This window comes from Arachis duranensis, chromosome 3 (genome assembly GCF_000817695.3).
Source record: "Arachis duranensis cultivar V14167 chromosome 3, aradu.V14167.gnm2.J7QH, whole genome shotgun sequence".
NCBI lineage: Eukaryota > Viridiplantae > Streptophyta > Magnoliopsida > Fabales > Fabaceae > Arachis > Arachis duranensis.
Window position 1 is genome coordinate 68,954,564 of NC_029774.3, and position 12,059 is coordinate 68,966,622.

General features: G+C 38.3%; 1 non-coding gene across 1 annotated transcript; it reads left to right on the top strand.

Annotated features, from left to right (window-relative positions):
• The first annotated feature begins 7,951 nt into the window (after positions 1 to 7,951).
• Positions 7,952 to 8,059, top strand: LOC127745991 (small nucleolar RNA R71). The gene has a single exon (XR_008007612.1). It is a non-coding gene; the product is annotated as a small nucleolar RNA R71 (small nucleolar RNA).
• Positions 8,060 to 12,059: the final 4,000 nt, after the last annotated feature.

Below are 12,059 nucleotides of genomic sequence, written 5' to 3' on the forward strand. Positions count from 1 at the left end.
TTCTTGGGTACGAATGAATATCTTGGAATAAGAATAAGAAAGATTTGAATAAAAGAAGATAGAATTTCATTAATACTTGAGGTACAGCAGAGCTCCACACCCTTAATCTATGGTGTGCAGAAACTCCACCGTTGAAAATACATAAGCAAAGAGTTCAGGCATGGCCGAATGGCCAGCCCTCTCTAACGTGATCAATGATCCCCTAAGATGAAGAATGAAACAAAACTGAGATCAAAGATGTCTAATACAATAGATAAATGTCCTATATATACTAGACTAGCTACTAGGGTTTACATGAGTAAGTATTTGATGTATAAATCCACTTCCGGGGCCCACTTGGTGTGTGCTTGGGCTGAGCTTGATGAATTCACGTGTATAGGCATTTCTTGGCGTCAAACTTCAGGTTATGACGTGTTTTGGGCGTTTGACTCCGGATCATGACGTTTTTCTGGCGTTTAACTCCAGACAGCAGCATGAACTTGGCGTTTAACGCCAAGTTACGTCGTCATTATTCGAACAAAGTATGGACTATTATATATTGCTGGAAAGCCCTGGATGTCTACTTTCCAACGCCGTTGAGAGCGCGCCAATCGGAGTTCTGTAGCTCCAGAAAATCCATTTCGAGTGCAGGGAGGTCAGATTCCAACAGCATCAGCAGTCCTTTTGTCAGCCTTCTTCAGAGTTTTGCTCAAATCCCTCAATTTCAGTCAGAATTTACCTGAAATCACAGAAAAACACACAAACTCATAGTAAAGTCCAGAAATGTGAATTTAGCATAAAAACTAATGAAAACATCCCTAAAAGTAGCTTAAACTTACTAAAAACTATATATTAAAACAATGCCAAAAAGCGTATAAATTATCCGCTCATCAGTACTCAGAGCCTTTAGCTTTCTCATTCTTTCCCTTTTTCTTTTCTTGCCTTTTTTTTTGCTTTTTTTTCAAGGTTTTCATGATTTCAAAAGATTTCACAAAATGTCCTAGATGAAAACTTTAATTAAATAAAATCTAATGCAATTGAGCAACAATCAATCATACTAGCTTTCCAATACTTGTATGTACATGCTAAGTTCTTCTTTAATTCCTTGTTTGTTTATGATCATGATGCTTTATTGCTTTTGAACTCATAGAATTCAAGTTGATGGTCATAATGTCACAGCAGCATGTTACCATTTAGAATTCAAACTATGCTTATTCATACACACATGCATACAGAGAAGGTAAAGACAATCATGCAATTTAAAGTGCTAGAAACAAATGAAAGGAAAAGGAACTTTACAACCTTGTAGTTCATCTTCTCTATTGTTTCATTTTCCTCCCATTCTTCTCCTTCCCATACCAACTCAGAATACTTGCTTATCCTCAAGCAACCATTAGAACCGTGGTTATGGGGCTAAGATGGATCATGAATATCTTACACAATGAAATGTTAGTGATACATGTGTTCTAAGCAAGCAAAATTAAAGATATGAAGGCACAGAGAAACAGAAACATTGTGATTGCAAATATAAGTTGGTGTGCATGATACATTGCATAAAAATATAAGTGGCACACCAAACTTAGTGTGACACTTTCTCTTGGAATTGATGCAAGTATCCAATAAGGATTGGAAGCAAATTTTTGTTGCATAGCAACACCAAACTTAGAATGCAGCCATATGTCAATTTATTTAAACTAAAACTAAAAAAAAGAAACTGTTATATGTTAAATACAATCACCAAATGAAGAATCTATCATGAATAAGGATGTCTTGGTGATGTATTAACAAAAACAGTTAATGAAAGAAAGCATTAAAAACAAGTGAATGAAACAAAGAGAGAACTAAAATTATCCAACTAAGAAGAAAAATGACACTGCAAAGGGCATTATAATTATGTAGACAAGTGGTGTTGCTGAATAAATTGCATAAAAGATTAAGTGGCACACCAAACTTAGAATCTTAGTGTGACACTTTAAAATTGATGCAATCATCCAGAGGGATTGAAAACAAAGTGTTGCATGGCAACACCAAACTTAGAATGTAACCATATGCCAATTTATTGAAATTTAAACTAAGCAAGGAGAAGAAATGTACCTACTATCTACCTGTTCTTCACTTTCCTCCTCTTCTTCCAATTTGTTAAGAGGAATGACCTCAAGGGGGGAGAAGATTCAGCAACTGTCCCTTGTCTTGGCCTTTCCTCAGCAAGCTTCCTTTTGCAAATGGCTTGATTGATCTTGCTTGCTGGATCAGGGACAGGATTGGTGCTCTTGTTAGTTGCCTTCACTTCTTTGGATTCAAGACTTGGTTGATGTATGATTATTGGAGTGATTTCTTCATTAGGAGCCTCCTGAATTGGTGGTTCCATGAGCCCTTCCTCTTTGCACTTCTCTGCTTTAATTGTGTGTGACTTCTCTTGATTGTCCTCCTCCATTCCTTCTTCATGACATTCCATTAAGTCCTTTGGGAGGGAATCTTCATGTTCTGTTGTCACATCAATTAGCTTTTGTGAATATAAAATCCTTGGCTCATGTTCCTCATCCTTCATTGCAATTTCACTTGACACAGGGACCTCTTCTTTTTGCTCTTCCACGTTCTCCTTTGCATCCACCAATTGGTATTTATTTTCCTTGCTTAGTAGTTCTAAGCATTTCTCTGTGTTCTCTAATTGCTCATCTGTCTCATGAGAAAGGATTTCTAGTTCTCTATGGGATTGTTGTTGTTCCTCCACAAGTCTGTTGAACCTGGATTCAAGCTCTGAGAATCTTTGGCTCGTGGAAGTTTGTGTTGAGACATATTTAGGTGATGAAGAATTGTCAAATGTAGAACTGGAAGGTGAGGTTGGACAATTTTGTATGAGTAAATTGAAGGTTTTCTCAAGTGATGATGGCTCTTGATAAGTGGGGTGTGAACTGTCAAATGCTTTCTGGTTTTGATCCTCCCATCCACAATGTGAATCATTGTAGAATTCATCACAGTATGATTCATTTTCTGGCATTGGAGAACAATTTTGCAAGAACTTATCGAAAGCATACTCCAATGATGATTTCTCTTGATGAACAAAGTATGGATCATCAAGATCTCTTTGATTTTGACCCTCCCAGTCACAATCTGAGTGGTTGTTATAGCAGTTTAAATCATCTTGTGGCTCTGGAAGGTGGTCATACTTGTTTATTCCTTGTTGATACTCCCATCCACCATTAGCATAATAACATGAATTATTTTATGGTGTTGGGTAGTATTCCATGGAATTATCTTGATTAGCATATCCCCACTGATTGGATTGCTCAAAATCTGCAGTTTCTTGGTGATATTCCCAACCACCATTATAATAATAACTTGAATCATTTTGTGGTGGAGAAAAATATCCCATATGATTCTCTTGCTCATCTTGTGTCTCTGAAGCAAATCTCCATGGATTGGAGTGCTCAGAATTTGTATTTTCTTGGTGATATTCCCAGTCACCATTAGAGATTGGTGATGATGGGTAATATCCCATAAAATTTGTTTGATCATAAGATGGGTTGAACTCCATTTATATTTTGTAAAATGCAACATTAATGAAAATTGAAATTCATGTCACAGAGAAAGAATTTCTTAGTGAGGCAATGACTTAAACACCTTGCTATCAACTTAAAACAGAGAACAAAAATAAAGAAATTGCTTGATCTAGACTTCTCACCCACTTAATCATTGTTGATCTAAATCAATCCCCGGCAACGGCGCCAAAAATTTGATGGGTGTTTTTGTGGAAAACGAATTTCCAAACACACAAATCTAACCGGCAAGTATACGGGTCGCATCAAGTAGTAATAACTCACTTAGAGTGAGATCGATCCCACAGGGATTGATGGATCAAGCAACTTTAGTGGGTGATTAGTTTAGTCAAGCTAACATTGAGTGAATTGTGTGAAGAGTGACCGACAAAAAGTAAATTGCAAGAAAGTAAATGACAAAAACGTAAAGAGCAAGGAAAGTAAATTGGCAAAATCTTAAATGACAAGAAATGTAAATTGCAGTGAATGTAAAGGGGGCAGGGTGCTAGAAAGTAAAGAAGGCAGTAGATCAAAGCTTAGAGCAATTGCAGAAAATTTAAACTTGCAGGAAGAGTAAATCAGATCATGAACAAAAATGTAAAATGCAGAACAATTGTAGAAGAGTTAAATTGCAAGAAATGTAAAATGGAAGCAATGAGAACAGAAAGCAATGGGAACCAAAGATCAAAATCAAGTTCAATGTAAATTGAATTATAAACTTACAGCAAAAGGAAATTGCAGAAGAGAAGATTCAGAAACTCAAACTTCATAAACCAAATTGGCAATTGCAAAAAAAAGTAAAAGTGATTCTCTATTCTACCCTACTCCTAATGCTCTAACAGAGCCAGCCTCCTCAGTGAAATTGAAACTAATGCCTTTATATAGTCTTTTAAAATGAAAATGAAAAATGAAAATAATATTTACAAACATGAAATTCCTAATCTAGCTCCTCTGTGTGCCTTTGAGTCATGTGGGCTTTGCTTGCTTTGGAGTGGAATTGGGTTGAAGATGGATCCGGATGGCCTTGATCTTGAGAAGAAATCCACTTGTAATTTGGACTTTGGGATCATTCACGTTTGAGTCAACGTTTGAGGCAAACGTTGACTCAAATGTCTTCGTGTAATGGCATCATGCAGAGCGGGCTTTGCTGTCACTCATGTTTGAGTTCACGTTTGAGGTCAAACGTGAGCTCAAACGTGATCCTCCCCAAGGCAATTTTCAGCCAACATTTGACCTCACGTTTGAGGCAAACGTTGGCGCAAATGTGAGCTTCTCCCAGGCATCAATTCATCAGCCAACGTTTGACCTCACTTTTGAGGCAAACGTTGGCGCAAATGTTAACTCCTCCTCCAGGGTATTCCTCTGCCAACGTTTGTCCTCATGTTTAAGGCAAACACGTTGGCGCAAACGTGAGCTCAGGCGTTGGGGGCTAATCTTCAATCTTGGCTGAACTTTGCTCCTTGCTTGATTTCATTCATTTTCAAATAATGATGCCAATGCATGCATGGTTCCCGATGATGTAATTAAATTAAATGGATGCTTTACTTTAACGCCTTGGCATTGATTAAATAATGCATTAATTTCCAATTAGCACTAATGATTAAATGCTTTATGCAAGCATGGCCGTGGCATTCATTTAATGAATTAAGCCAATGAATATATAATGCAAATTTTGCATGCATGCTTTAATGAATGCATAAGGCATTACTAAATGCCACGGTTTCATGGTCATGGGCCACGCTTTTAAAAGCGTGGCCTAAAGCTCCAAAGTGTGCTCAATCTTCAAAGTGTTCCCAAAATTTTTCTTTTCTTATTTTTAGCTTATTTTGTGCTATTTTGCTTCTTTTTCCACTTATTTCCTACAAAATTTATAAAATCAAGAGATCAAGGAAATATACCATTTAAGCACAAAAGAATGCAATATTTAAGCACTAATCATCAATTTCTTGTATAAAAAGCATAGAAAAACATGACATTGTGACATGTCATCAACCATTGTAAGCCAATTCTTTGGATTTGGGTTCACACTTTAATCATGGTTCTTAGTGATCCATGCATTAGCATAGAACTCTTGAACCATTAAGATTCTGACTTGTTGAATGGGATTGGTGAGAACTTCCCAACCTTTTCTTCGAATCTCATGTCGGATCTCCGGATACTCATTCTTCTTGAGCATGAAAGGAACCTCAGGAATCACTTTCTTCTTGGCCACAACTTCATAGAAGTGGTTTTGATGGACCTTTGAGATGAATCTCTCCATCTCCCATGACTCGGAGGTGGAAGCTTTTGCCTTCCTTTTCCTCTTTCTAGAGGTTTTTCCGGCCTTAGGTGCCATAAATGGTTATGGAAAAATAAAAAGCAACGCTTTTACCACACCAAACTTAAAAGGTTTGCTCATCCTCAAGCAAGAGAAGAAAGAAGAGAGGAGAAGAAGAAGAAAAGTGGGAGATGAAGGCTTGAGAGGGTTCGGCCAAGGGGGTTTTGAGTGTATGTGAGGTGTGAAAATGAAGGAGTAAGGAGGGGTATTTATAGGATGAGAGAGGGTGGATGGAGGTGATTGGTGAAGGGTATTGGGGAAGAGAAATGGAGGTGATTGGTGAGGGGTATTTGGGGAAGGGTGTTATTGGAATGTGTGAAGAAGAGAGAGAGTGAGTTGAGGTAGGTGGGGATCCTGTGGGATCCACAGATCCTGAGGTGTCAAGGATTTTTCATCCCTGCACCATTCTGGCATGTAAACACCCTCTGAGTGTTGATCCTAGCGTTAAATGCCACGTTACTACCCATTTCTGGCGTTTAACGCCAAATTTTCTCCCCTTTCTGGCGTTGAACGCTAACTTGGTGCCATTTTCTGGCGTTAAATGCCAGTCTGGTGCCCCTTTCTGGCGTTAAACGCCCAGAATGGTGCCAGACTGGGTGTTTAACGCCCATTCTGCTACCCTTATTGGCGTTTAAACGCCATTAAGCACCTCCTCCAGGGTGTGCTGTTTTTAATGCTGTTTTGAGTTTGCTTTGATTTTTGCAGTTATTTTTGTGACTCCACATGATCATCAACCTAAAAAAAACATAAAATAACAATGAAAAATGGAAATTTAACATAGATAAATAAAAATTGAGTTGCCTTCCAATAAGCACTTCTTTAATGTCAGTAGCTTGACAGTGAGCTCTCATGGAGCTTCACAGATATTCAGAGCATGGTTGGGGCCTCCCAACACCAAACTTAGAGTTTGAATGTGGGGGCTCTGTTTGACTCTGTATTGAGAGAAGCTTTTCATGCTTCTTCTCCATGTGTATAGAAGGAGATCCTTGAGCCTTAAACACAAGGTAGTCCTCATTCACTTGAAGGACCAATTTTTCTCTGTCAACATCAATCACAGCTTTTGCTGTGGCTAGGAAGGGTCCGCCAAGGATGATGGATTCATCCTTATTCTTCCCAGTGTCCAGGATTATGAAGTCAGCAGGGATGTAAAGGCCTTCAACCTTCACTAAGACATCCTCTACAAGTCCATAAGCCTGTTTCCTTGAATTGTTTGCCATCTCTAGTGAGATTCTTGCAGCTTGTACCTCCAAGATCCCTAGGTTTTCCATTACAGAGAGCGGCATAAGGTTTATGCCTGACCCTAGGTCACACAGAGCCTTCTTAAAGGTCATGGTGCCTATGGTGCAAGGTATTAAAACCTTTCAGGAACTGGTTTCTTTTGAGGTATCTTCACCTGAGCCAAGGCGTTTAGTTCATTAATGAGCAATGGTGATTCATCCTCCCAAGTCTCATTAAGAAATAACTTAGCATTCAGCTTCATGATTACTCCAAGGTACTTAGCAACTTGCTCTTCAGTAATATCTTCATCCTCTTCAGAGGAAGAATACTCATCAGAGCTCATGAGTGGCAGAACTAGGTTCAATGGAATCTCTATGGTCTCTGTATGAGCCTTAGATTCCCTTGGTTCCTTAGAGGGGAACTCCCTAGTGGTCAGTGGACGTCCCATGAGGTGTTCTTCACTGGGAATTACTGTCTTTCCCTCTTCCACAGGTTTGGCCATGTTGGACATGGTTATGGCCTTGCACACTCTCTTGGAATTTTCTTCTGTATTGCTTGGGAGAGTGCTAGGAGGAGTTTCAGTAACTCTCTTACTCAGCTGACCCACTTGTGCTTCCAAATTTCTAATGGAGGATCTGGTTTCATTCATGAAACTTAGTGTGGTCTTAAATAGATCAGGGACTATGGTCTTCCAAATTCCTTTCTTCTGAGTTGCCCCATTGTTCATAGGATTTCTTTCAGAAGTGTACATGAACTGGTTATTTGCAACCATTTTAATGAGTTCCTGAGCTTCTGTAGGCATTTTCTTCAGATGAATAGATCTGCCTGCAGAGTGGTCCAATGACATATTGGATAACTCAGACAGACCATCATAGAAGATACCTTTGATGCTCCATTCTGAAAGCATGTCAGAAGGACACATTCTGATCAATTGCTTGTATCTTTCCCAAGCTTCATAGAAGGATTCACCTTCCTTCTGTTTGAAAGTTTGAACTTTCACTCTAAGCTTACTTATCTTTTGAGGTGGAACAAATTTAGCTAAGAAGGCATTGATCAGCTTTTCTCAAGAGTTCAGGCTGTCTCTAGGTTGTGAGTTCAACCATATACTAGCTCTGTCTCTTACAGCAAAAGGGAAAAGCATGAGTCTGTAGACCTCGGGATCAACTCCATTGGTCTTAACAGTGTCACAGATTTGCAAAAATTCAGCCAAGAACTGATGAAGATCCTCCAATGGAAGTCCATGAAATTTGCAATTCTGTTGCATTAGAGAAACTAATTGAGGCTTAAGCTCAAAGTTGTTTGCTCCAATGGCAGGAATAGAGATGCTTCTCCCATAGAAGTTGGGAGTAGGTGCAGTAAAGTCACTAAGCACTCTCCTTGCATTGTTGGCATTGTTGTTATTTTTGGCTGCCATGTCTTCTTCTTTTTCGAAGATTTCTGTCAGGTCCTTTCTAGAAAGTTGTGCTTTAGCTTCTCTTAGCTTCCTCTTCAGAGTATTTTCAGGTTCAGGATCAGCTTCAACAAGAATGCTTTTATCTTTATTCCTACTCATATGAAAGAGAAGAAAACAAAGAAAGTATGGAATCCTCTATGTCACAGTATAGAGATTCCTTGATGTGTCAGAGGAAAAGAAGAATAGAAGGATGAGGTAGATAAAGAAGAATTCGAACATATAAAGAGGGGAGAGGGTTCGAATTATTAAGAGAGGAGGAGTGATAGTGATTAAATAGAAGGAGATGAGAGAGGGAATTTTCGAAAACTTTTAAATAAAATAAAATTAGAGTTTAAAACAATTAACTAATTAAAAGATTTTTGAAAAAGTTGTTAATAGTTTTCGAAAATTAGAGAGAGAAAGATAGTTAGGTGGTTTTGAAAAAGATGAGAATTAGTGAAAAGATTTGAAAATCAAATTTTGAAAAGATAAGAAGTTAGAAAAGATTTTTGAAATCAAAATTTGAAAAGGATATGATTTGAAAAAGATTTGATTGAAAAAGATATGTTTGAAAAGATACAACAACAACAACAAATTCTTGTCCCACTAAGTGGGGTCGGCTACATGAATCAAACGACGCCATTGTGCTCTGTCCTGTATCATGTCTACAGAGAGACCGTTTACATGTAGATCTCGTTTGACCACCTCATGGATGGTCTTTTTGGGTCTTCCTCTGCCTTTCGCCCTTTGTCTATCTTCCATCTCATCCACCCTCCTAACTGGATGTTCTATCGGTCTTCTTCTCACATGTCCAAACCACTTGAGACGCGATTCAACCATCTTTTTCACAATGGGTGCTACTCCAACTCTCTCCCTTATATCTTCATTCCTTATTTTATCCAATCGCGTATGACCACTCATCCATCTCAACATCTTCATCTCTGCCATACTCAGCTTATGTTCGTGCTCCCCTTTAGCCGCCCAACACTCCGTACCATACAGCATAGCCGATCTTATAGCGGTGCGATAGAATTTACCTTTAAGTTTTAGAGGCACTTTTTTATCGCATATAAAACCAGATGCACTCCGCCATTTTGACCAACCTGCTTGGATCGTATGATTTACATCCTGTTCAATCTCTCTATTATCCTGTATGATGCCCCAAGATACTTAAAACTTTTAACTTTTCGTAGGATGTTTTCTCCAATCTTCACCACTATATTGGGGTTTTCCCTTCTCAGACTGAACTTACATTGCATATATTCCGTCTTGCTACGGCTTATGCGCAGACCATACACTTCTAAAGCTTCTCTCCATATGATTGAAAAACAAGTTTTTGAAAAATATTTGATTTTTAAAATTTGATTACTTGACTAACAAGAAATTAAAAGATATGATTTTGAAAAAGATATAATTGATATGAGAAGATATGAAAAAGAGAAGATTTTGAAAAATCAGTTTTAAAATTTGAAAAATTGAAAAAGATATGATTTGAAAACAAAATTTCCTCCTTGGTGCTATCCTGGCATTAAACACCCAGAATGGTATCCATTATGGCGTTTAACGCCCACTTGTCTACCTTTTTGGGCGTTAAATGCCCAGCCAGGGTACCTGGCTGGCGTTTAGACGCCAGAATTCCTTCTTCACTGGGCGTTTTGAACGCCCAGCTTTTTCTTTGTGATTCCTTTGCTGTATGTTCTGAATCTTCAATTCTCTGTATTATTGACTTGAAAAGACATAATTTTTTTTGAAAATTTTTAAGGAAAGAAAAACATACAAGACACCAAACTTAGAAATTTTCATACTAGAGACACTAACAATTTGAGAATGCATATGAAAAACAAAAAAAGACACAAAACAAGAGAACTTAAAAATCAGAACAAGGAAGATCATCAAGAATAACTTGAAGATCAATGAAGAACACAATGCATGAGTTTTCAAAAAATGCATGCAATTGACCCCAAACTTAAAAATTGACACTAGACTCAAACACAAAATATTTTTGATTTTGTGATTTTAAAATTTTTTTTGTAATTTTTCGAATTTTTTTTTGAAAAAGAAAATAAGAAACTCAAAATTTATAATAAGAATTCCAAGAGTCATGCAATGTTAGTCTAAAGCTTCAGTCTAAAAGGATTAGACATGGTCAATACAACAGCCAAAATTGATGGGAATCAAATGGCTCCTGTGATGATAAAAGCATCATCAGAAACTCTAGAATTCATTCTTAAAAATTCTGAAGATGAAAATAAAAAGAAAATACCTATTCTAAGCAACAAGATGAATTGTCAGTTGTCCAAACTCGAACAATCCCCGGCAACGACGCCAAAAACTTGGTATGCGAAATCGTGATTCACAGCTCCGCAGAGCTGACCAGCAAGTGCACTGGGTCGTCCAAGTAATACCTTACGTGAGTAAGGGTCGATCCCACTGAGATTGTCAGCTTGAAGCAAGCTATGGTCATCTTGTAAATCTCGGTCAGGCGGATTCAAATGGTTATGGGGTTTTGATAATTAAAAGAACGAAATAGAACATAAAATAGGATATAAATACTTATGCAATTCATTGGTGGGAATTTCAGATAAGCGTATAAAGATGCTTTGTTCCCTCTAAGCCTCTGCTTTCCTATTGCCTTCATCCCATCATTCGTACTCCTTTCTATGGCAAGCTGTATGTAGGTGGATCACCGTTGTCAATGGCTACAATCCATCCTCTCAGTGAAAATGGTCCTCTACAGTTTCCCACATGGCTAATCATCTGTCGGTTCTCGATTGTGTCGGAATAATATCCATTGATTCTTTTGCACACTGTCACTGCCCCCAACACTCGCGAGTTTGAAGCTCGTCATAGTCATCCTATCCCAGATCCTACTCAGAATACCACAGACAAGGTTTAGACTTTCCAAATCTCAAGAATGCCGCCCATTTGATTCTAGCTTATACCACGAAGACTCTGATTGCACGGAATGGAAGTTCTGTTATCAGGAGAGGCGACCATGCGTCGTGAACCAGGAGGCCAAGAGATACACACTCAAGCTCTCACAGATAGAACGGAAGTGGTTGTCAGACACGCGTTCATAAGGGAGGATGATGATGAGTGTCACGGATCATCTCATCCATCAGGTTGAAGTACGAGTGAATATCTTAGAACAAAAATAAGCTTGAATTGAATAGAAAACAGTAGTAATTGCATTGATTCATGAGGAACAGCAGAGCTCCAGACCTTAATCTATGGTGTGTAGAAACTCCACCGTTGAAAATACATAAGAACAAGGTCTAGGCATGGCCGTTCAGCCATGCCTCCCAAATAGCATGAAACAAAGGAAAAAGGGTTCAAAGACCTGATCCCAAGATCAAAGATGATCAAAAGGATCACAGATGATAAAAAAGATGAAATTACAATAGTAAAAGGTCTTATTTATAGAGAACTAGTAACCTAGGGTTTACAGAAATAAGTAAATGATGCAGAAATCCACTTCCGGGGCCCACTTGGTGTGTGCTTCGGTTGAGCATTGAAGCTTTCACGTGCATAAGCTTCTCTTGGAGTTAAACGCCAGCTCTGGTGCCAGTTTGGGCAT